Below are 26,153 nucleotides of genomic sequence, written 5' to 3' on the forward strand. Positions count from 1 at the left end.
CATGGCTCCACTTGCAGCACAAAAATGTTTTTAGGAGGTACCCAAGTTCATTGACTCCATGTTTCTCACTAGGAGGGCATTTTAACAATTGTTTCCTTGGCTTTCTCAGGCCACTTTCCCTGCATCCCTGCTCTGCAGTGAAGGATTGTGTTCTTAAAGAGCTGTGGGCAGTGGGCTGAAGTAATGCATGCTGGATTGTCCCCTTCATTGTGCCTTCAAATACTCTGAGCTGGAAGGGACACACAAGAATCAAAAAAGTCCAGTTCCTGACCCTGCACATGAATCAGACTGTGTGCCTGAGAGCATTGTCCAAATAACTGAAACCAACCTTCTAGGTGGGAGAAACTGAGCAACCTAACCAGGACAATGCAGTAACTAAAGATAAAAGGACAGAGGGTAAAATAAAATAATCCTAATAGTTTGAGACAATGATAATACATAATTAAAGATTTTAAAAACACACCGTTGGCAGAAAATGTCCAGTGGAAACTGATCTGACAATCTCCAGAACTCCTCACACCTGACAAGTTGTTAATAGAGTCATTTGCGCCCCTTTACCAGCTCCAGCTACTTTCATTTTCTAAGAAAAAATACCTGTCCTGGATCAAATCTTTCTATGACACAAGAATGTAATATCTCCTTGAAGATGAGTAGCCTTGAGGAGCTTATACTGTGACTCTGTCTCAGGAAAAAAGAGGATATAATTATCTGCAGAGATAGAGACAAGAAAAAAAACCCACTGGAAAACAACTTCATGAGCATTTAATACTGGCATAGAGTGGCATGGTCACAGCCCTGACTGTTCATTCCTGCCTCTTTCACCTCTGGCTGGTTTCAGGTGGGTTTAGTACTCTGAGCCTGCAGAGGACAAGGCACCACAAGGGCAGCAAAGGAGCAGAACTAAATGCCAGCTCAGGAGAAGGAAGATCCATCAGGCAGCTTTTTTAGCATCTGGGCAACTTTGTGCTGCCTTAAAGTGTGCATGACACTGCACTGTTAATACTTGTGCTGCCAGAACTGAAGAGTACTATTTTTTTCTGTAGTCCATTTCCTATAAAACTTTGGAATTCCACAGGATGAGTACTCAGATGTACTACTGACTGCAGGTTGGGGCCAAACTAAAACTGAAGCCAGCTGTATTCCTTGCAAATTACTCTCTCCACTGAAAGCCCTGTGCCTTCCTCCTGCTTTTCAATTCCATTATTCTCTGTAGTTTTGTCAAGTTTGCTACTGCATATAAAGAATATAGGCTTTCATTTTAAAAGAAACAGACATATACTCTAATGTCATATGAATTTTGCTGTTTCAAATAACTGAGGACAAATCTGGCTTCCAGTTTCTTTAAAAAGTTTGTCTAACATTCCCTGCAAATTCCTCAACCAGCAACTTGTCAAAAGTTTCACAATTGAAAACTTTTTGAGAAATAAAAATCTTTTAAGCTACGCTACACAGGCAAAAAATCACAGTTATGAAAGGAGGCTTTGGGACAAACCAGAAGATGGAGAGAGACTTCTTACAAGGCCATGTAGTGACAAGACAAGAAGGAATGATTTCAAACTGAAAGGGCAGGTTTAGATTAGGTATTACAAAGAAATTCCGTACTGTGAGGATGGCGAGACACAGGATCAGGCTGCCCAGAGGAGCTGGGGATGCCCCATCCCTGGAAGTGTTCAAGGTCAGGCTGGATGAGGCTTTGAGCAACCTGGACAAGTTAAGGATGTTTTTTCCCCATGGCAGGGGGGGTGGAACTACCTGATCCTTAAGGTCCCTCCAACACAAACCATTCCATGACTCCAGGACAATAACTAGGGCAGCCAACTCATCAAACTTAATTGCCAGCAATGAAATACAACAAAAAATAACACAGTATCAGTTTCCAACAATAAGCTTCCACTGCTCACAATTATGGAAGAAATCCATAAAACGTGATTTAGGTTACTGTTATTGTTATATTACAATGATTCTATTGTCATTTCATTGCAAGGGTTCCATATTGCTGGAGTTTCGTACCTCCTTGATGTTTCTTGTAGGCAGCTCCTCCAGGCACTGACTCTTCCTTGTCCTCACAGAGACAATTGACTCCAGTTCCCCTCAACCACCCAATCCACTCTTTTATAACACTCTGCTTATTGGCTACAGCTGTGGCCTGTTCACATCAGGCCTACTCCCAATCTTTAATAATTAACCCAGCTGCAACTCTTTAGCGGGATAAGATTATTTTCTATACTACCTTTATTTACTTATATTATATCCCCCTACAGATTACATTACAAGATGGATCCTGACTTAGGAAGCATTTCATAATTTTACAATTTTTGCAATCCTATTTAAATATTTTAAGATGTTACCTCATTTTACTTCCATTTTCCTTAGAATGAAATTTCTAAATTGCTAGCATATCAGAGCATGTCTCTATCCCATTTCTGTTTGAAATTTATGATTAAGAAATATTTCACTAAAAAGTAGGTTATAATGTAAAGAATGTATTTGAACGGCATTCTAAAATATAAAAACTAAAAGTTGTACAAACAATGGGAAAAGTAACTGAACATTGAAATAACTACAGCAACATAAAAAGAATTCAAGTTTAGAGGGAAAAGTGTTGACTGAAATGGAATGACAGAACTAATTACAGTCTAGGCCTCAGTTTTTACTAAAATGCTAAATCAAATTTTAAAATCATCCCACAGTTTCTGTCAAAACTAAACACTACTCCAATTTTAGAAACCTAGGTAAACAAGTGAGACTGGCAGTACTAGCACCCTTATAAACCTCAGAAATTCCAGGGTGCAGACAGATGAAATTACTTTTTGTCCCCTCTGATTCACCTCTGTATGAATCTGGAGCAGTTTGCTTTAAAAGCTGTTCAGTAACCAAATGTGACAGTCCCAAACTGCAAGATGAATGATAGCTGCTTCCTGCAGGAGGTCAGTGCTTGAACTCATCCCTGTATTTCCAGTAAATTCAACAACTAAATATCACACATCCATGGGACAGATTTTAAGGAAAGAGAAACATGTCACCTGATTTGAGATCTAGCCAAACAGAAGACAGAGATGGCTTAAAGCTGTAATTCTGAGAGATACTAAATAGCACTGTGTCATAATACCTTTAGTAAGTGATGATACAAGACACAGAAAGTACGTTCAGAGAATGAAAAATACATTTTTCTCCTGGGATGCCTGTAAATATTTAAAGTTGGGGGAAAAAGACCTAGTAATTTATTGGCGATTGTCAGAGGAACAGAGGAAGAAATTTTCTCACCAGTAAATCACTGCTCTTTCTGCCAAGAAGTAATCAGTTATTCCACACTACTACATCTCAGCTGCTCTTACTTGTCACTGTGATGTATCTCCACTTTGAAAAAAAGTTTCTAAATACAAAATTTATAATACTTTGTAATTAGTGCAGTTTAGTCCTTAAGCTCTCGTGCAGAGTTACTATTGTTGCTCAATGGAAAAAAATATAATTGGCCAAGTTCAATCCCAACATACTTTATGCAGAATGCAAATCAAAGCAGTCACTGGCCCTGTGATGATGAAAGGGAACAGTGCAAACCACAAAACTGAATCCTTTGGGATGGAACAGGTAAGGAGGACTAAGAGCATCTGCTACCCTGAGCTTCATCCAGAGCTCAAAATGAGAGGTGAGAAATCCCAGATGACCTCACTTCAGAAGCAACTGGTATATGTCATCTTAGTTAAAACCTCTCTTTTCAAAGCTGGCAGCTCTGCTCCAGGCTATATGCAAAGATGGGAAAAAAAAAATACCCAAAAAGAAAAAATAACATTAATTAAACCTAACATCCCATCATGAAAAGAGAAGTAAAACATCCTGGCAAAGCAATCAAAAAGAAAGAACTTACATTTTTGGTCTAAAACTTGTCTAGATTTTTTTTACATTTTTAAGTAGAAAAATAAAATTATAATTGAGTTTCACTTAAGTTTAATGAAAAATTACTATTCATATGAATAAATCTAATAAGCATGACAAAACAAAAGAATTATCATTTTTAAAGGAAAATTTCCCTTCAAGATGACAGCATTTCTTCACACTTAAAACCCCAGGTTTTTTAATTTCAAACTTTTTCCAGAGCTATATTCCAACTGACTTCCACTCAAAAGCCTCACAGATTATATAAGCCATTTTTTATCTCCACCATTTTGTCTGTTCCAAGCTTTTCCAACCTACATTCAATTAATATAATTCTACTCAAATAACACACACCTCCTGTTTCCTACTTTTTGCAATTATCAGCAAATTTGGAGATTTAAACCCACACTAGTTCAGTGCAGAGCATCATCTCATTAATTTATAATTTTTTAAGTATGTCCCATTCATTGTTCTTTAGTTACCATTAATATCTACGTGTAATCTCATGAAAAAATGATCTTTTGTTTGTTATTACAGTAATTAAAAAAAAAACATAGACTAACATGCTCAATTTGTATAAATGGTCTTAAAAAGTCTTCCTAGTGTTGAAATGAGTTTAAAATTTACACTTGTCTTGATGCCTATAAAATTGGACTTGGGTAAAACTGCCCTCCAAACTCAGGCAGTTAATCAATGTCCTCTGCCCCACAGCACTACTTATTTTAGAGCTGATTTACTTAAACATTATAAACAAGATAATAAAGAAGCTTAAATGCAGGAGTTTTCATGGGAATCACATCTGTTTCCTATTGACTTAGAAAACCTTTGTTTCCCTTAATTTTCTTCTCCTCAGAAAAAGTAGAATTACAAAATATTTCTCAGTATCATTAAAGTCCAAAGGGTAGAATTACCACTATTGTGAAAATTGCTTTTATTAACATGCTTTTTAGGAAGTTTATTTGCCATTAGTGCAAACTAAGATTAGAATAACAAAATTTAAGATGTAAATGGTATTTGACAACACAAAGGTTAGACAAACAGAAATTCACCTCTCCTTTTAGAATTATTACTAGGTTCCAAAAAAAACCATGTTATGGACAAATAAGTAAATCCAGAAAAAACAGTGAAAGGATTCAGCTTGTTCTCCAGCTGGAAGAGGGAGCGTGTAAAACAGAAGGATTAAAAATTCCTAAGTAGCATCAAAGACAAACATGAAGAGAAAAGTTCACCATCCTGTCAACCTACAAGAACATTTTTTAAAGAAGGACCCAAAAACTTCTAGAAATCAATAAACAAGACTGTGATATAATTTTTGATTTAGCACTTCCTGAGCTGAAAATTTCTGAAACTAGAGAAAAAACTAGAGAGAAAATTTCTGAAACTAGAGAAATGTGAATATGTGCTTGCCCTATTCTTTTGTACTCTTTCAGGTAAATGCTATAGGCCAACAATGCTACAGGTAAATGCTAAATGCAAGAGAATGTATGGGTGGTGTGGGACCTGCTCTTATTGGGTTCACTGGTGAACACTGATGTTCCACTGTTAAAAATAGAACCAAGGTTAAATTAAATAAATATAAACCAAAAATAGCTATAGGAGTTCCATGGGCTATTCAATTCCAAGTCCTATTTCTACAGAGCATGTGGATATAGATGATCAGCTGGCTACAGATCTTGGAGTGAAGGGATTTGTATTTTAATTAGAAGAAATAGTCAATAGGGTAACCAAGGTACACTGGAGATCATTCTAAACTCCTTGCTTAAAATCCAAGCATTGCAGAAGTTTCTTGTGATGAATGTGACCAAAAAGGCATATTCTCACAAAGAATGGAGCAGCTGTGATGGGTGACCAGCAGACACAGTAATTACAAAAGTCCACAGCTCTCCAACTCACTCTGAGTGAGCTCCCAACATCTGATCAGCTGAAAAGGCCTCTGGCCTTGACAGACCATATTGACCATAATGGGATCTTATTAATGGGAACTCATTCATTACAGGCACTGCATGGACACATCTACACATGGTGTCTCAATCTGAAGCTGAAACCGGCCACACTTGATTCAAATGTGCCTTGACTATTCACATTTAAGTAATGCATATTATGATGCTTTTATGATTTTATTATCTTCCAGCCAGACTTGAATTGCTGACCCCATTTAGCTTTCCAGTTAATAGTTGTTTGATGATTTGCCAAAACCAAAATCATGTGTACAGATTGTTCTTTGCTGAATTGATTGATTCAGGACTTATTTTCAATATCATGTGTCAATATGATATTGAAAATCAATATCTGCCCCATTTGCAGATGTTCTGTTCTCCTTAATAAGGACAAGAAAACTGACAAGACCTGTTAGAAAATTCATATCACTTCTGTTATTCCAGTCTGCAGCTTGTCTGAGAACTTGCTACTTGTTTTTTTTTTGTCAGAACCAATAAATCCTACACTTCATCCAATTTTTATTTTTCAGATAGGATTTTCAAAGAGACCTAAGGGATTCCCAGGTCTTATTAAAAGTCCCTGGGAACTGGGCTTTTAATTTTTTGAAACTTCTTATCTTGCTCCTGTAAGCTTTCACATTCTGCAGCCCTGAGTCAACACGGACAGAAGTTACTCACTGACACAAAGCAAGGTTTAAAGGACAGGTTTTAAATCAAGGAGCTACTTACCTGACCACAGCCAAAGCTGGTGCCCGTACCATTGCAATCTTGCTATCAAGTCTTACGATTCCTCAATACATAACTTCAAATGTCGAGATAACTCTGGGATGCTGTTACCTGTCTTTGCAGGCTGCTGCTAAAAATAAATGAAATGGGCCAGCAATAATTCTCTGACCCTGGTATTTATCAGCATAGCATGGCTCACATGCATTTGGCTGACTTCTCCAGTCTCCTTTTTCTCCAAAATAAAAGAGCTGCATCCTACCTCCCTGGATTCTTGGCCTATAATATATTCCCAGATGTTTCCTGGGCATTGTCTGCAAATGTGCTTATTTAACACTCCAAACTGCACCATGGACATAACCATGGTGGCAGTTCAAGAGTTTGGATGATCTTATATACATGCTCAGGCCCAAAGTGTGTCCAGGATTAGTTTAGTAACATAGACATAACCTCATTCTCCTACAGGATAGTTCAATTTAGGTGACAGATTGTTTTTTCCCCTGGAACTGTAAGGAGAAGTAGACTTCTTGATGGGTGCATTTCACTGAAGTTTGGGGTTTTTTTATAAAGCAATTATATTCTTCCCTGGGGAAGTAGCTTTCTCTGTCCTTTCTTAGCCTGAAGATACAATGACAGTCTCTGAAAATGGAGAAACCACTCAAAAATTACTTAGTTGTCTCTTCAATGTGGTGGGCTCTCTCTACCAAGGGTTAGCAGTGTGAGTTCCACAAAACAGCCTTAACAAATCCCTTAAAATATTTTGAGATATGTCTGTTTTATTCACCATCTCAGTGTAAGTGTCAAAGCTAAAGGTGAAGGCTTGCAGTCTCAACATGGAAGTTTAACCACAACTGAGACAGGTGCCAAATCCAGATGAAAGAGGGTTGCTTCATTTCAGCCCCCAATTACTGATAGATATTTCCATTCTTAAGAGCCCCATTTATAGCACTTAACTTCCTGTTCCTTCTTTGGAAAACTCTGCTGCCTAAACTGAAATTGCTTAGCCAAACAATTTATATGCACGTCTGGAACAAGTGGTCCTAATAGTGACCAAATTCTTTGGATCTGGACCTCAACATTTTTGCTGCCTTTTCTTGCCTAATCCTGATACCACTTTTCCTGTGCTATTGTCATTCTCAGCCTCTTCTTATTTCTCTGGTTTTAGTTCTCTCATGTTGAAACCATCAATCATTCCTTAAACAACATACTGTGTTAGTCCACATCCTTCCTTTCCTCTCTTCCTTCTAAAACTTTTCTGGGAGACAGGCGTTCCTTATCTCAAGTCTGTTATCGCTCTCTCCTGCCATATACTAAAAAAAAAAAAAAAAAAATCCATTGCCTTATTATATACTGATTTTATCCTTCACTCAATCTTCTTCTAGATATCCAAATCATATATTTTATATATGAGTTCTTCCTTATGCAAACCACCATTTTACAGGGCTCTGAATTCTCTCCCCTCCTAGAAGCAGCTCGAAGCCAGTTCACTGCTTTCAGCTGTTATGAAAAGAAAAAGCTGGAACTGAGGACTCCCCACTCCATCTCTTGGGAGCTGCTGTTAAGCTGAGACCTTGTCCTCTGGTCTGAACTGCACTGGAGTTCTGCCACCACATCAGTGCCTTGGCACACCCCCTGTTGATCCAGACCTTCAGATTTATTATCTCAGCCTGATCTCAGACCTTCCTCATCACCACGGGCTTGCTGTGGCCCAGAGCCTCGGCTAAACCTGGGTCATCAGTCTGTCCTGCTTGCCTTGCTCAGCTGTGGTGGAACTGGCTCCCTGTCCTGTTCCCATCCTCAGCTGCCCAGGGAGCAGACTGCCTCTGCTGTTCCCTGGCTGAGTCTTTCTGAGCCATTTTTCATTCAGACTTTTACTTCTGCTGAAATAGCACTCGGCTTGTACCATGTGAGAGATAAATACATACAAAAATCTCTTGCTTCTTTCATTATTCTTGATTTAAATACTTTATTTAGCTAGTGTGCATTGATGACAGAAGATTTGGTTTTTCTCTTTAAGTCATCCTTCAGGAAATATGGAGATTATTCCCTTTTTAATAGGCATCTCCCCCAAGTCTAACAATTTCCTTTTTATCACCTTCTAGTGCTTTCCTTCTTTCACATGCCTTTCCTCCTCAAAGTTACAGCTTCTATTCTTAAATCAAAAACATGCCTTTCCAGTCTTTCTGTACTATCTTTACTACCTACTTTCTTGCTTACTAGTATTGACTCCCTGGAGAGAAATAGTTGAACACAAACATAAACTAGGAAAGCCTAGTTTTCATCAGTTGTTACCTGTATTTACAACTGCTTAAAAGTTACTTTGTATACACCTACACTCTTAAAATTCAAATGTGAAGATGTACTATAAGACCTGGTCTTACTAGGAAACCTTCAGTTATATAATATTGTTATAGACACTTTTCTATCTCTTGCTTTTTACTTTTTTTTCATATTTTTACCATTTTGATTCTATTTCAAAAACCTCTATTCCCTTTAATATCCATACAAAAGACTCTATGTTCACCAACTTACCTTGTTGCAAAAGTTATTTCACTGTCACACCCTCCTATTGTTCTTATCTAATTTTTAATTTTAAAAATAAAATATCACATTACAGAATCATAGAATCACAGAATTGTTTGGGTTGGAAGGGACCTTAAAGATTATCTAGCTTCAATCCCCCTGCCATGAGCAAGGATACCTTGCACTAGACCAGGTTGTTCAAAGCCCCATCCAACGTGACTTCAAAAAATTCCAGGGATGGAGCACCCACAGCTTCTCTGCAAAACTTGTGCCAGTGCCTCACCACCCTCACAGTAGGGAATTTCTTCTTAGTACCTAATATAAACCTGACCCTCTTCATCTTAAGACCATTCCCCCTTGCCCTACCACTCCATACCCTTGAAAAATTCCCTCTCTATCTCTCTAGTAGCTCCCTTAGGTAATGGAAAGTGCTATAATGTTGTCATCTTATTTCAAAAGTTCCATACCTTCTTAGTGATTTCTCACAGGCAGTTCCTCACAGCACTGACTCCTTCTTCATCATGGCACAGCCAACAAACCACAGCTCCCTTCACCACCAGCTAACCCACTCTCTTGTAGCACTCATCTCCTTATCGGACACAGCTGTGGCCTATCAAGGGCAGGGCCGTTCCTAATCTTTGGTGATTAGCACAGCTGCAACTCCTCAGGGGTGAGATTACCTTCTGCACTATTCTCTTGCATTCTATCCCTCCACACTATAAAGTCACCCCAGAGCCTTCTCCAGGCTGAACAGCCCCAACCCTCTCAGTCTGTCTTCACAGCAGAGCTGCTCCAGCTCTCTGAGCGTCTTTGTGGCCTCCTCTGGACTCACTCCAGCAGGTTGATGTCTCTCTTATGCTGGGGGCCCCAGAGCTGGATGCAGTATTCCAGGTGGGATCTCACCAGAGCAGAGGGGCAGAATCCCCTCCCTCAGCTGCTGCCCACAGAGCTGGTGATGCAGCCCAGGATGTGGCTGGCAATCAGGTACAAATATCTCACTGTTTACTCCACGTGAAAGCCTAAATGGTTTTCTAAAGCCTTTCCTGTTCTTTCATGTCCAGGAACACATTATTCTTCTCTCCATAAGTTTATTATTGTCGTGGTAGAATGCAAGATACTTATGCAAAACCTGAGACTAAATTAGAAAGTGCATGTGATTTCAGTTTTTTTAAAACAAGTTCTTTGTTTCACAATACAAAGGTTGCATAAAAAAGACTGTGTTAATTGGGCCCTTGGAACACATCTTTATTAAGAACATTTACTGTCAATGATTCAATCTTTTCATGAAAGAATTTATATCGTCATAATCTGCATTTGTGTAAAACCCTTTGCTCTGAGTCATTCCGTTGATGGCTACTTTCCAAAATGCTGAAATTACTCACCACAAATCTACTGCAGTGACAGAAATGTAAGTTTTGAATAATGGATTTAAGAAGCCTATATTACATTTTGGCTCATAATCTGTATTACCATAAAAGAGACATTAAATAAATGTGTGCAGTACAGCAAGCTCCCAAAACTCATCAATAGGGTGACAAATGACATGAGAAATTTAAGGTTTTGAGTTTCAGAAGTCAGTTGGGACCCAGTTTAGAAAATGTTAGTCTTATGATCACAGAAATCTAATCTTTAACACCAGAATGATTATTACATTCAAAGAGACTGTTATTTGAAAGCCTTCATCTACTTTTCAGAGCAATGAATAAACCTGGTGACAAATTTGAGGTTTTCTTGATGAGCAAAACTAACAGAGGATGCAGTACCTTTTTTCCGTTTTCTACCCTTCTTCTGCCTCCTTATTCTGATATTCCAACCTTCTACCACACTCTGCATATTAAATACAGGCCAAAAGAAGGCAAAGGAGGACAACCCTTAATACAAGCCAACAGGTGTCCTCTCCTTTCTGAGCTCCAAACAGGGATTATATATTATTTTCTGAGTACAAGAAGGGGAGAAGGAACTGGGAGAAATTTTGACAGACCAGCAGCAAAATGTTCAGGGTCTCATGTGCAAAGCAGCCCTGGGGGAGTGGAACAGGGTTACTGTTAATGTTCTTATTGCTTTTGGTGTTCAGAATGCAGCTGGGCATTGGGAGGCAGGACTCCTGAGTTTACTTAATTCTGTCAATAATTCACAGCAAAGCACAGAGAAATGTTCATCATGAGAATTAGTGGCCTCACCACAATGATGAATCAGCCTCTCAAATGTTTTAATACGCGCTGACACAGGGGTGGTGGGGGCTGGGGGGAAGCACAGAGAGTGGAAAAACAAAACAATAAGTGTTTTCTGGTTTGTTTTTTTTTTTTCCCAAGGGTGAAGAATGCTATTAAACCTATTGGCAAAATATCTATCTTTTTAATAAGCCTTAAATAAGTAGCCATGGTCCTCACCTGCAAATTATATGGTGAGAATCATGAAGAGAATCATGGCCCTGGCTGCCAACTTCACAGTGGTTTTTTTTTCTTAGCCTAAGTGTAAATGCATGTTTCTGGCAACATAAGTGGTGAAATATATTCTGAACCAGAATAGTACTGCCAATCTAGTATAATTAGTATTATGTCCTATTTTTATTATGCTTTTTGTATTTAGGCAGTAAAAAACCTAGAAACTTATTATAATGCTAGACTCTCCATTCTAGAATAAGATTAAAATATCCTAGATGTATTGGGAAGAGTAGGCTCTTCTGCCTATATTGGGGTTATTTGGACACTTTGGTGAAGTTTTCATTGAAACAGTTCTTTTCAATCCATATATGCCAATAACAATAAGAACAGACCTGTAATGCCATTAGTCTTAGTCAAAGATTATGATAAAATCAGGAAAAAAACATAACAATGTTGTGAAAAAGGGGGTTGGCATTTTTTTATTTAAAAAAGTAATTTCTGTCATTTCAAGTCATGAATAGTCTCTCACTTTACACTGAAGAACCTGTCTACGCTGCAGAAATAAGACAAATATAAACTCATTACTCTTTTCTGGCCTTTGGAGGACTTGTGCATTTGAGAAGTTTTTTAATATAGGCTTACAAGCACTGTCATAAATTATTCAGGGTTTGATTTTATATTGGATCTGTTCCACCATGCAGTGATCAATCTGGGCTACTTTCAGAAATGAGAATGGCAGTTTCTGTGAAATGCAGAAGTTAATAAATCCTGCTTCATTGTCTATAGTGTGTCACTGTGGTTCAGACAATGGGTCAGACATTTGGTTTATTAGTGCAGGCTCTGATCACTGTGCTTTGCCACATAATCAAGAACGAGTTTCTCAGTTCACTTCTAGTTTTCCACTTAATGAGATAGAGAAGAGACCTTTCATGAGTTTTGGCTTTTCTAGAACTCCACGGGCTTACAGGTTTTGCACAGGATTTCATCATTAGCAGATAATTACCATTAACACTTTCTGCAGTTTTGCTCTCCTGTTCTCACTGTAGTCATAGAAAGGCACTTCATTTGACACCTACTTCACTTCCACAGCTATTTTAATAACAAAAACTTTGCTAATTTTCCGTGGATTAGGAATAATCTATTTTTCTCAGGCGATAGCTTGCCTACAGAGCAGTATGGTCAAAGAAAATAAATTACTGTGCCTTCCAGCTAAGAATAGATGGCATCTCATGTATCTGAAGGAAATGTGTCAGTAATACATTACTGCTAAAATAAGCAACACATAGGCAAAAATATTCCTTATCCATTTCGATGAGATGTGACAAAATACATAAACATTTCTCTTCTTAAATACTTGTAGATTTTCCTGTATGTTTTCCAACACTGTCATAATCTTAATATTTTTTAGTAGAATATTATAAGTCTTTCTATTTTCCCTCTATCCTCACAGTCCTCTTACTATTGGTGATCTGGGCTTGCCCTCTCTCATGATTTCCTCATCGATCTTTTCAAAACTTGCTTTCCTTAACATTTATGATAACATTCTCAAAACATACATTCAGCAGTTAGAATAGAATAGAATATTTCAGTTAGTAGGGACCAATCAAAATAATCTAGTCCAACTGGATGACACTGGAAGAAAGTTGCCAGTTAACCTTCTAAAATCTCAAAATACAGAGATTAAATCACAGTCAATATCCACATTAACAACTGCAAGTAAAAACTTCTTCTTTCCTTCATTGTAAATAAAATTTTAAAGGAAATAGAGCCATGTATAAGTTAGATCAGCAGTATATGATCTCCCTGTGGTGCACAAGCACTTCAGAGAAATATTCATCAACACAAGCAGCAACAAATTTGCTTATGAGCTGCCTTCCATCCAGCATTCACACATAATAATTTTGCACAAATCATCTCCATGACTCGTGCAACTTTACAGCATATAAAGCTATGACTCTTATCTTTCCCTCAAAGTGAACATGCATGCCAGGCTGCCTGGAAAAGGTATGTGATTCCCAAGATTTTCATATGAGTTTTGCAGTTGTTTGTTTTTTGAAGTGGAAAATTACTGACAAAACCTCCAGCCACTCACACTTGACTATGGATATAACATTTACCTGCCTTATCCTCAAATCCTATTTCCCTTGAGCTATAAGAAAAATGTTGACCAAGCTGGGGATATGCCTGTGGTACATTTCTCTTTTAGGTATATTTGTAATTGATTTTTATACAGCCATACAAACATACTTAAAAGCTTCCATCTGATTTTAAAGTATAAAGATACAGATGTGGGCCAATCCCCTGCTGTCTTATTCCAAAAGAAGTCAGACCCCCTCAGAAAAAAAGCCTCTCAGAAGGAGGCTGCTTCTATCAGATGCTCTGGCCTTTAGCTCAAGTCCTGGTATGCAAGATAAGCTTTTCATTAATGCTCCAATTTTCCAGAAAGCTTCCTTATGCTCCTGAGCCAACAGGACTCTGGTCTTCTGCCTTGGATATGGTCCAAAGTATTAACGATGATTGCTGAAGTTTGCTTAATACCTCAGTAAATAAATGAGTTTTATGTTCTACCTCCCATGGCTGTCAGCCATTGCCTGTGTTTCCAGACACTGCTGCAGCAATGGGCCAGCAGTAGGATTTAGCTGCTACCTTGGAAGAAATGGATCTGTGAATATCTCTTCAGAAAAACAGTTCATCAGGCTGTCCTCACTTGCATGGCAATCTTAACGCTGGTTTTACTCTGGTGTTTCACTGTGAACTCTCTATTTCAAGAGCAAAACAGATTATACTAATTCTAATAAATGATTTTATTATCTTCTGTTCTCTTACTAAGCCATATATTAACTCCATGAGTTAATATAAATTAACTCATGAACAGCATTTTTTCAAATTAGCAGTAGTGGGTAAGAAAGACAAACTGTTTTGGATTCCAAAGGAGAACTGCAGGATGATTTATTCACACTGATTAAATTAAACCCTGAATCTTGAATATCTTTTATAATTAACTATGTGATTTATCCACACTGGTCTATTGGGTTGTTTTTACTGCATTCATTTTTTTCACTTGTATACACTTTAGTCCAACACAATATGTACATTTTAATGGACCAGACAAGCCTAATGGCTCTTTGTAGTTTAGCTTTTCTTTCTCACTTTAAATTGTGTGGTTTTTCTCAGTTGCTATGTGATGTTTGAAAATCAATTCATTAAAATGCACACTTTTCTCATGCAACTGCTGCTTCATATTTGAGTGGACATATTTGAAGGGCTTTTTTCAGCTGAACAGTGCTGTGCTTCCCCAGCAAAGAAGCTGGAAATGGTTTCCAGCTTGGGATCACAGACACGTCACGTATGTCAATGTTGATCTTTTCAACTCACTGCTAATAAAGCCTGAAACAAAAAAACCATGTAAAGATAAGAGATGGAAAAACCTACATCTGTGGAAAAATAAACCTTTTCTATCTGCCCAGCCAGATCTGCATCTTCATTACTACTGCATCACTGAGAACAGTCATTAAATCATAAACTGGCTCTAATAAGATGCTCAGCACTTTCTGTCCAAAGATAAATGTAATTTCCCAGTAATTTTAGAGAGGGTGGGTATTGTGAGAGTACTAAGATCTAGTTGGATGAGGAGAAATAGAGAAGGCTGAAGCAGAGACAGTAGTCTTGCTATTTTTAATATAATCACTAAAGACATATTTTTCATTAAAATCCCCAATAAGGATGGACATTTAACTCTCTTACATTCCTTAGAGAACCAGTCCAATCTTACTGCTCTCCTAATCCATTTTACAGGTAATAAAGGAAGACTGACAAATCCCATATTACAGAGATTATAAACAGTCCGTCTGCTACATATTTACTATGGAATAGCAACAAAGACAGCTCCTGAGATTATTCAACATCTGCCAGCTAGTTACAACTAAATCACAGGAGAATTTCTGGGTATTTCAGCCTTTCAAGTGGGAATCTAAATTCTGTGCAAAGAAGTCTGTCTCACATTGCTTTTGTATTAGGTCTCACACCTCAACAAGCTGTATTTTGCACCTTTTTTCTATTCTTAAAAGAAAAAATCAACACATAAAGCTGTATCAAAATCCATCTAAAGATTTCCTTCCTTAAGCAAGAGAGAATGGATAATCCAAACTGCCAGCTCTGGCTTTCTACATTTCCTCAGTATCCCTCACTCCAAGATGAAAGGAAATATTTGAATTATGAGTGTGTTTCCTGTAGGAAGAGGAAGGCAGAGGAAACCAAATTTTACATGGCCACTTACAATTTTATACAAATCAGAGCAATTGGCAAGTACACACTGCCTGAACAAAGATATGCAGCAGAAATGAAACACAGCCTATCACTGACATTTATTACAACACTTTCAGATGGTCAGAAACACCATGTTCAGACCTCAGCCAGTAAGGTGTTTCTGGCCACGTGTGTCATCTCTCACAAATGACTGATTCAGACTGCCTCATATTAAATTCTTTCAGTATGTGTTCATGAATCAGTCAACCTGATATAACTGCTCCAGCCAGGCTCAGTACATCTATTTGTCTCCTTCATATGTGTTTCCTTCTGAGCTGCTTACACTTGGAAAATTGACATCTGTTGGAACCAGGGATGGTAAATCACTATTAACATGGCAGCTAAGCATGAATGTGGATTTGTAAGAGTAGAAAAATCTTGCTTGGAAGCTAAAAGAGCTCTATTTCTTGGGGAAAAATGTATATACTACTCTCATACAACTAAATTCTTGCTCTATATTAAATCTATTATAAACCAAATATGCGTACTTAGTCTTAGACATCACCCTCAAATTGATATGTCCACATTACCAGCTCATCAAAGAATTGCATCTATCTGCAGAAGGTGGAATTTGTTCTGTAAGGCCACCTAAAATAACCCTTTATTGAGTTAATCCCTTTATCATAAAAAGTTTTGGAAAAAGAAAAGAAAAAACTACCCAAACTAAAGCCTCAGACATTTACTATTCCAGCCTGTAAAATAAATAGATAGAGAGTTTTCATCTAAGTATAAAAATCTCATTCAGCTTTTTTCTTACTGTCCTGTAGATCAGCCAGTGGAGCTCAATGTCTCTTTTAATCTTCTCTTTCTTCATCCTGTTCTGCAGGTAGGTTCCTCCTCATTATATAAACTCAACCATACTCTGTGAAAAATCATATTTGACAGCTCATTCCAATCTGTGCCTCTAGGACTGCATAAAGCAGCAATTCTTAAACTTTTTGGAAATGCAGCCCTCCTTAGGTAGCCTGTCTTGGGTATGATAGCTCCCCTCCTTGACAGCTACTTGGGTTTAACCTAATATGTAGCCTGATCCAGGAGTGCCAGATTTCATAATTGTTAGCAGAGGACAGGATCCTCCAGGACTGAAGGGTGAGAAGAGGCTGTAATTACTAGCTAAAGGCTTTTTCCTTTTCCCATGGAGTTGTTAACTATCAGCAATTAAAAATAGGTACTGCTACTACTGGGAAAAAATGGAAATATCTGCTTCTAGTAATGATAGCTGCTTGTAGCTCTCCTTCCTAGAAACAAATGAGCTGCTCCTGTCTCAGATGAGTAGTACTCCTATGCCACACTCCTAGAATCTCATCATAGTGCTGCATGGCAGAATTTCTGCCTGAATTAAAAGCATGGATTTATTCCTCAATTTAAAAGTAAAAAAAATTTAAAAAACAAAAACAAATTAACAGTCTCCACCTTGTTTTTAAATACTAGATCTAGCAAATTGTTTCACTGAAGATTGATTCACCAAAGATATTATTTCAAGCCAATCTCAGCTCCACGAGACCAGCTCTAGTTCAGTAATTTCAGAACATTGCAAAGAGTCCTGATGGAGAAATCACAATCTGGTTGGGGTTTTCTGCTATGCTGCACCTTAGCAGTGAGCTCTACAGAGAAGATGTGAGGATTTTGAGAAAAAATGTCCTTGCAGCCTCACTGAGACAAAAGACCTGCACCCCAGTTTCCACTGAGAACCCAAACCAGCAGCAGTTCCCCTGGTTAAGCCCTGGTTGGTTCATGCAGACCACAGGAACAGATTCAAGAGGACCAGCCCAGCTTTGAGTACCTTTAGACCTCAGAATGAAATAGATCAGCTGAAGAGTCTGGTGAGAGAAGCAGAAAGCAGCATCTTTACCATCTTTACTCTTTTGGAAATTATGCCTAAAGCTTCTTGATAGTCCAGCTCTTAAATTCTTTTTGTTCTTACTTGTAAAATGTTTGCATTTTTTCCTCAAAGTGCCTCTAACAAAGCAGGTTTAAAAATCAAACTATTTGATTTCAGGGTGACATAAATTTGTCACAAATCAGTCCCCAGCAATTTATGTTGTTCTGGCCACACTGCCTTTTACTATGCTTCATTTAAAGCAATTTTATATTTCAAATTTATGGATTCTACTCGAACAGTGTCTCACTCTCACATTTTACTTTGTATCTCCAGTAATTTCATGTTCTAAATAAAGTGATATAACTTTAAATGGTGTTAAGTCACTCAAATTTTGACTACCAGAAGCAGAAATGTCTCCTCTAGAAATAGTGGCACCTCTGTCAAGAACATAGGCTTTCCATCACAGGTAGTTGCACCACAAGGGTCATTCTATTCTGGAAGTAGGTAAACAAATCTTGTAAGAATTTGGATTTAATTCACTAGTGTTAACTAAACCAATAGACAAGGAAAGTTTTCAAATGTCCATAACTATATAGATAGAACCACACATATACATATGAGCTTTATAATTTAGGTTTTCCATAATTCATATGTTTTAAAAAAATTCCTTTTCTCTCTTTTCCTACACCAAACTGCTCTCCATAGTGTTTTTAGCCTTCATTTGGTGAGCTCTGAGAGTGCTCTGCATCACAGCAAAAATTTCAGTAAAACTACCCCATGATTCTGAGGGGAAATCTCCCAACTCCTGAATCATCCCACTCCCACCAAAGCAATTCCCTCACTCTTTTCAATAACTCTCAGATCCAGAATCAACACACCTTACCAGTAAATCTGGCTTCATAAGCCTGTGTTGCACCAAGTACTCTGAGATGTGTGATAGTTTCTAAAACATAAGAACCTCAAAAAGGCATGCAATCATTCCTAAATATTGGTATTTCTAATTGGGAAAATTTAATAAAATAAATATTATAAAATGAACTAAAGAATCAGTCTTACTAGGTAAAATAAAAAATCTTCTCCATAAAACAACCAGCAAGTTGTCTGACCAAGAGTAGCAGAGGCAGGTCAGTATTTGGGTGACATGGGGCCATCACCAAGAGCTGTCCCCCATGTCACCAGCCACACAACAGCATTCCCTGCAGCTCCAGTCATGCACTTATCAGCAACAGCCTTCCTTAGCATTCAGTGAATATAGAATTCAGTGAATATAGTCACTGAATATATTCTCTCTTTGCTGCCTTCACTGCCCAAACATTTCCTGGCTCTCTTTTGTTTCCTGTCACTTGGCAAAGCAGCTGTGACACTTTTGCACCATGAGCTCAGCCCAGCTGGAGCTGCCCATACATTAGGCCTGGCTCTGTAAGGACGTGCCTTTCTTCAGGACAATGTGCTAGCACAGCACACTGTTTGGAAGCACCTCCTAACTATGACACTTATCTCTAATAATTTTGAAAGGACAGAAATGTATCAGTAGCTTCATTACTTTAACAGCTATAACATAAAAATTTGAATAACTAGAAAAAATACCTGCAAGAATATGGAATAAAAGAAACCTCTGCTGCTTCAAAATAGCTGTTCTTCCCTTACTTTTTACCAGATACCTGCTGTAGCTTTTGGCATAAGAAAATAATACTATTACTTTTTCACAATGAAAGCCAGCAATTTATCTCCTTATTGACATTTTAAGTTACACAAATTTCTACACCATAAAATGGAAGCAAAATACAGTGAAATTATTTTATATCTCCAGCTTTATTATCCAAGCTACAATTGCTCCTGCTCTCAACAGAAAATTTTAAGTTTAGTGCTAGTGAAAAGTGTGTAATTTATTTTTGCAAAACACAACATGAGCTGAGTGTCAATCAGACCACAACTCCTAATGACTCACATTCCATTTATCTCTACAACACCTGCATTTTCAAGGAAAATGTTTTTAATAACACAGTTTATTTTTTTCCTAGGTATGCTTTTGTTTTAACATAAAAGATTCTATTTTAAACAAGCTAAGGCAGGTGATCCTTTCATGCTTCTGTGGTCATGGCCATTTTTTTTTTTTGCTATTACTATATTGCCTACCAGTTATTTTTCAAGTAATTTGTATGAAACTTAAGGCCAGAAGCAGGGGGTGAGTCATAACGAGTCATTTTTAAAAATAATAAAATTTTATTGTCTAATCATAAAAAAAAATCAGCAGACAAAGCACTGTCTGAAAAACTTTCTGTTCATTTCTGAAAGATGACTGCATTTCAGCCTCTTCTTGCTCCCTAAAAATCTCTGCAGCAGTTGCAGAATGTGAGCAGACAGAAGCTCAGATACATTACTGCCCATGCAATATGGGGAACACCTGCTGCCTTCCTTCTCTTTGATGTAGAGTTTGGCAGTGAGTGAGAAGGCTGAAGCTCTGTGTGAGCCAGTGGTACAGTGCCTACTGGGGCATGATTCTGTACTGACCTGAAGTCACAGGACTCATTCTCTCATTCTCTTTCTTCTGTGAGAAACACCACAGAAACAGCTGAAGAAGGCATAGAAAGCTGCACTGCAGCAAAATATCAGGCCAAAACCAATAATAACCCCTTTTCCATCAAAAAGAATAAAAATTCATACAGTGCTTTGGGGTCAAAAGCTATTATTGCTATATTTTAAATTCAGATTAGTCAGGTTTTTCTCTATGTATTTTTCTCTCCTTCATAGCAACCATAAAATCAGCTGGACTGATTTGGACTGTCTGACCTCAAACACTGCAGAGGGAACTTGACAGAAAAGTGCAGAAGAATCCAGAGGTAGCTCTGATGCTTTGTAATGCTGGTGGCGATTTGCAACCAGAGCTCTGAAGAAGAATTCAGTGTGGAGGTGTCTGTAAAGCAGTATCTAAGGACAGTGAGAAGCAGTGAGCACTGCTGAGCATGAAAGCATGAGAACTCTGGGCCTGATTTGATATTAATAATATATACATGTACATACACACACATCTATGGAAAATTGCCACACATTGAGGATTTCACTAGCCCAAAACAGATCAGCTTAGACTGAGCACTACAAGTGACACGTCATAGGGGGCTACAAGGTGATGCTCATTCATTCTGATTTTCAACATAAAACAACTAGATGCTCTCACTTGAGTACTATCTTGAGAGTAAATAATTCAGACTAGTTTTGTTCTGTTGAAACTCCACTAGAAATGCCACTACATTACTAAGACAGAACAACAATAAAATGCTTAGTAACCTCATAAAGTTCTGCTGGAGCTGAAAACCTCTGTTCTCAAGGGCAAAGTTGTCCTTGGAAAAATGAACTCTTTTCCAAGACTTGCCCAGATGAAAAGCAAATACTAGAAAAATGTCTTATGGCAGTTTATTTAAGAAATAATTTCTCTGGTTTACTATTCAGGGATTTGATTTTGTTCCTTGAGTACTTCAGTGTTCCACAAGCAAGTCTTCAAAATCAATTTTTAAATAGTATAAAAGGTAAAAAAATACTTTCCACTTCATTTCTGTTATTATATATAAGAACCTCCATCGTTTCCTTCTGCAGTTGGTACAAAAATAATAAGAAAGATTTAGCTATGCTTTCTTATATGACTACAAGCCATAAATGACAAAAGGATGAATACAAAATTACCATCCACATCAACTTCTACAGTCAACCTATTACAAAATGCATTCAATAAAACAACACTTTGCAATCAAATGAGATTTTAACTTGAGCTGATAAGCATTTTTGTCTTTGTATTCTGGTAAAATGGACAAGATTTTCTTAGACCTTATAATTTGACAAAATTAAAAATTGCTTTCTTTTAATAACAAAATGACCATAAAACCATTTTACTCCAGAATTAATAGGTACTACCATTCATACTGTGTGAACAGTAGAGGAACAGTGAGGAAGAAAAAAATCTGTACAGCATACATTTCACAGTAACACACTCTGTCATATGAGAGTGACTGATAGATTTCAAGGTCAGAAAAGACCATGGTGAGCACATTCTACATTGAAAACATCAGAGAATGTCATCACCATCATCAGGTGGTCACTGCAATTAGTCCACAATTCCTCTTTGAATTATTGTATTGTATTGTATGCCCCATTTGAATAATTTTGATGGCTTATCATCCCAGTGATTAAAAAACCCTCATCTTTTAGCAGTAATTTATTGTTTCGGGTTAAATTTTCCACTGCTTATTACAACTTTTTTCTTGACAAATTTAGTTAAGTTTTTCCTTTACCAGAACTACAAAGCTGCCAAGTAAACTCCCCAAAGTCTTCTCAGTCCATATCTCCATGTTTCAAAATCACCTTTTTGTGTAGGTAGAGATTACAGTGGACATTATAAATATGTTTTGGGTCATAGAATCACAGAATAATTGAATGGTTTGGGTGGGAAGGGACCTTAAAAATCACCCAGTTTCAACCTCCCTGCTGTGGGCAGGGACAGCTTTCCCTAAATCAGCTTGCTCAAAGTCCTATCCAGCCTGGCCTTGAAGACTTCCAGGGATGGGACATCCACAACTTCTCTGGACAACCTGATCCTTGGGACATCCACAACTTCTCTGGACAACCTGATAGTTGTCCCTGATCTCACCACCCTGATAGTAAAGAATTTTTTCCTAATATCTAATCTCAATCTGCCCTTCTTCATCTTGAGGCCATTCCCCCTTCTGCTTTCACTACATGACCTTGTAAAAAGTCCCTCTCCGGCTTTCTTAAAGGCCCTGCTTCAGGTACTGGAAGGCCACTACAAAGTCACCCCAAAGCTGAGCACTTCCAACTTTCTCAGCCTTTCCTCATAGGAGAGCTGTTTCAGCCCTCTGAAGATCTTTCTGGTTCTCTGGACTCCCTCAAACAGTTCTATGTTCTTCTTATTCTGGGGACTCCAGAGCTGGATGCAGCACTGCAGGTGGGGTCTCACCAGAGTGGAAAAGGACAGAATCCCCTCCCTGCCCTGCTGCCCACGAGGTTTTGGATGCAGCCCAGGACATGTCTGGGTTTCTGGGCTGTGAGTGCCATGGCTGGGTCATGTCCAGCCTCTCACCCACCAGCACCTCCAAATCCTTCTGGCCAGGGCTGTTCTCAATCTGTTCATCCCACAGCCTGTGTTGATAACAGGGGTTGCCCCAGAACAGGTGCAGCACCTTGCACTTGATCTTATTAAACTTCATAAGATTCCCATGGGCCACTTCTTGAGCTTGTCCTGGTGCCTCTGGATGGATCCCATCCCTCAGACAGCCAAGCACACCACTCAGCTTGGTGCCATCTGTAAATGTGCTGAGGGTGCTCTCAGTCTCACTGTCTGTGGCACAAATAACACTGACCACTAGAGACCTCTGAGGGCACTGCTTGTCACTGATGTCCATCAGGACCTCAATCACTGACCACTACCCTCTGGATGCAACCATCCAACCAACTCCCTACTCACTGGACAGTCCACACATCATTGGAGAGAGAAATCCTTCTCTCTCCAGTGTAGAGGGAAAGGTGTTGTGAGGGCCTCTGTCAAAGGCTTTATGGAAGTCCAGATGAATGACATCTGCAGCCCTTCCCTTGCCCACTGATGGAGTCACCCCATCATAAAAGGCCACTAGATTGGTCAAGCAGGACTTGCCCTTGGCAAAGCCATGGTGGTTATGTCAAATCACCCTCCCATGTGCCTTAGCACATCTGCTAGGAGGATCTGCTCCATGATCTTCCCTGGCACAGGTTAAGAATTGCCAGGGTCCTTTTACCCTTTTTTAACATGGGTGCAACATTTCCCTTTTTCCAGTCCCCTGAGACTTCACCTGACTGCCATGACTCTTCAAATATCACAAAGAGTGGCTTGGCAACTACACCACCCAAATCCCTCAGGACTCTGGGATGCATCTCATCAGGTCCCATCAACTTATGTATGTTCAGATTCCCAAGGTGGTCATGAAGTTTGTCTTAACCTACAGTGGGAAGCACTTTGCTTCCCCAGTCATAATCAAAAGTATAATTTCAATAAAAATACAAGTGATATTAGCAGCAAATTGTTTACTTACTGCAGATGAGGGAAATATCCAAATACCAACAGAAAGAAAGCCTATTTTCATTTTAATTTACCTAAGCCACCAACTGACTCAACAACCCACAAAATGACTCATTCAGATATAGGTTTTCTCCAGATCTCTCAATCATTTTGCATAAAATGGTAACTTCAGAAAAGATAAATTTTCTCAAATGTCAATAAAATTATTACCATCTTTAAAAGTGAGCTCCATGGTATTTTTATAAAGAACTTCTTGTCATTATGTGTTTTTGGATTGCTGTCATATCCAACTGTTTTCCAGTGCATTGACATGTGCAATTGACATGACTAATATGTAACTTTATGAAGTTTTCTCTCTAATGCTCTCTTTCTGTGTGAATTTCTCTCAGTCTTGCCATTTCAGTTCCAATGGTATTCTTACACACAAGGGTGGAGGCTTTGAGCTTGATCTGTAGGAAACCAGTGCTCAAAACAGAATCCAACTCACCTCTACCTGTGCTGCTGAATGCACCCAGTGCCTTTTTCTGGATTGGAAACCCTTTACTAAAGAAGGGTAACTTTAAACCACAGTGTATTATCCTACTGAAATCCAGATGAGAGGCAGTGAAAGGATGTAAAATCCAGCTTTGGTCATCATCTACCAGCATGAGACATGGTACTACAGCCAGCTGGACATGGAAGACAGGCATTCTGACAGATAATATTGTGTGAGATCATATGGATATAACAACAATTCTTGAACTTCAAACAGATTCAATTCTTAGTATTTTTTAACCTTCAAGAAAAGGAATACCTGTATAACACCAAGTATTCCCTCCAGAACACTGTAGTTTCTCTGCAGTACTGTATTTTCCTTTTACAAACTGTACCACTCTGAGCATATCTTATGTGGCAAGTTCTTATTTGGAGAATAAAATCAATACAAGCACGGATTGCTTCTGCAGCTGGCAATGGTATTGCACATGTTTCTCTTATACAATGAATAGGGACACTAAATTTAACAGTTAGTGACACAGTATAATCTCCTACCTATATATTTAAAAAAAAATCTTAGGATCATGAAGTACAAAGAGAAGGACACGTCCTCATTAGCTATTCAATATGGCTACAGATTAGAAAGAAAATCACCTTGTAGACACTTGCTTTCCATAAATAAAAAGCTTTGTGTACAGAAATCAAGCTCTGCAGAAATCTTGATTACAGAAAAATATGTTAATGAGTACTACAAAAAGTAAGTTCAAGGAAAGTGTGAATCTAATGCTTTTACATCACCGAGTTCATTTAGGAATTTTTAAATTAGTAAATTAAATATCTCATTTACATTGCACCAAGATCAGAGCTGCCACCACAGTTTGCTATTTGGTATGCAAGTATTACCCACATTTTCAACTCATAAAAACCAGAGAAATGTCATGATTTGCCTAATGTCACATAACAGGAAACAGGAATCAAATCCTGTTGTATGGCCACTTGACATTCAAAGCCCTTCATAATCTGCTTCCTAATATTTCTCTCTTCTCCCATCACCCCCACCTCTCCAGTCAAACAACTTGAGTCCTCCAACTCATTTTACTCTCATTTGCTGTTGCCTTTCTGTTAACGCATTTGGAGTTCCCTTTCTGAACCGAGTTAGAGCTTCTCCTCTATGCATTAATGCTCACCTTAAAACCCAGTCCCTCAGGGCTGTCATGGGCCAGCACAGATGTCCCTGTGTGTGATCAGTTCTCAATCCTTCCTTACCCATATCCATGGACTTTTCAGCCCCTCAGGCCTGCTGCAGGTGGATTTTCAGCCACAGTGACTACAACATTGCTCTTTCTTCAAGGAGTTAAATATTTTGCTTCTTACTACAGTACAGAAAAGGATTCACTGTCAAATTAAGTTAACAAAACCAGCATATTGTTAATCATCTTTACACTACTATTAATTTATGCAACCTCTAAGTCCTTGCATTAATTATACATCCTACCTAATTTGTCAAGCCCTTCAGGCTGGAAGTGCATCTTTTCAAAGAGCTTTAAAATTTCCAACACATTAGGTGGCAACATAAAATAAATAAGTTCTATATAGTTCACTATAGATATTTGGAAAAAATGCAGTATCTCTATATACTAAGCAGTCTACATTAGATTTAAGACAGGATTATTTTCTAATAAGCACAGGTGAAAGAAAAATCCCTAAAACATATCTCTGAACTTTTTCAATAACTCAAGACAAGTTAGTACTGGAAAAAAAAACAAACTATGCTGAACATGAGCAAAGCATGATAAAGTAAATAATCATCACAAATTATGAGACTTGTTATACTAAGAAGAAGAAGGAAGGAATGTATTTGCAGCCAAGTGTGTCTGTGCTGGTGCATTTACATGATTATATACCATGGCCAAAAAATTTTTGAGCTTAGAAACAAACTGGAATTTAACTGCATCTTTTCAGTTTAAAGTTCATAATTGCTTATTGCTTATTATGTTTTCATTGCTTATTTCGAACTAAGAATTTATTTACAAACAAGAAGATTACTTTTA

At 38.1% G+C, this 26,153-nt stretch overlaps 1 protein-coding gene across 1 annotated transcript in view; it reads right to left on the reverse strand.

Moving 5' to 3' along the window:
• PTPRN2 (protein tyrosine phosphatase receptor type N2) overlaps nucleotides 1–26,153 on the reverse strand; it is a 635,829-nt gene that overhangs the window by 592,056 nt on the left and 17,620 nt on the right. The gene's annotated exons all lie outside the window — the stretch shown is intronic.

Source organism: Molothrus ater, chromosome 1, assembly GCF_012460135.2.
Source record: "Molothrus ater isolate BHLD 08-10-18 breed brown headed cowbird chromosome 1, BPBGC_Mater_1.1, whole genome shotgun sequence".
NCBI classification, from domain to species: Eukaryota; Metazoa; Chordata; class Aves; order Passeriformes; family Icteridae; genus Molothrus; species Molothrus ater.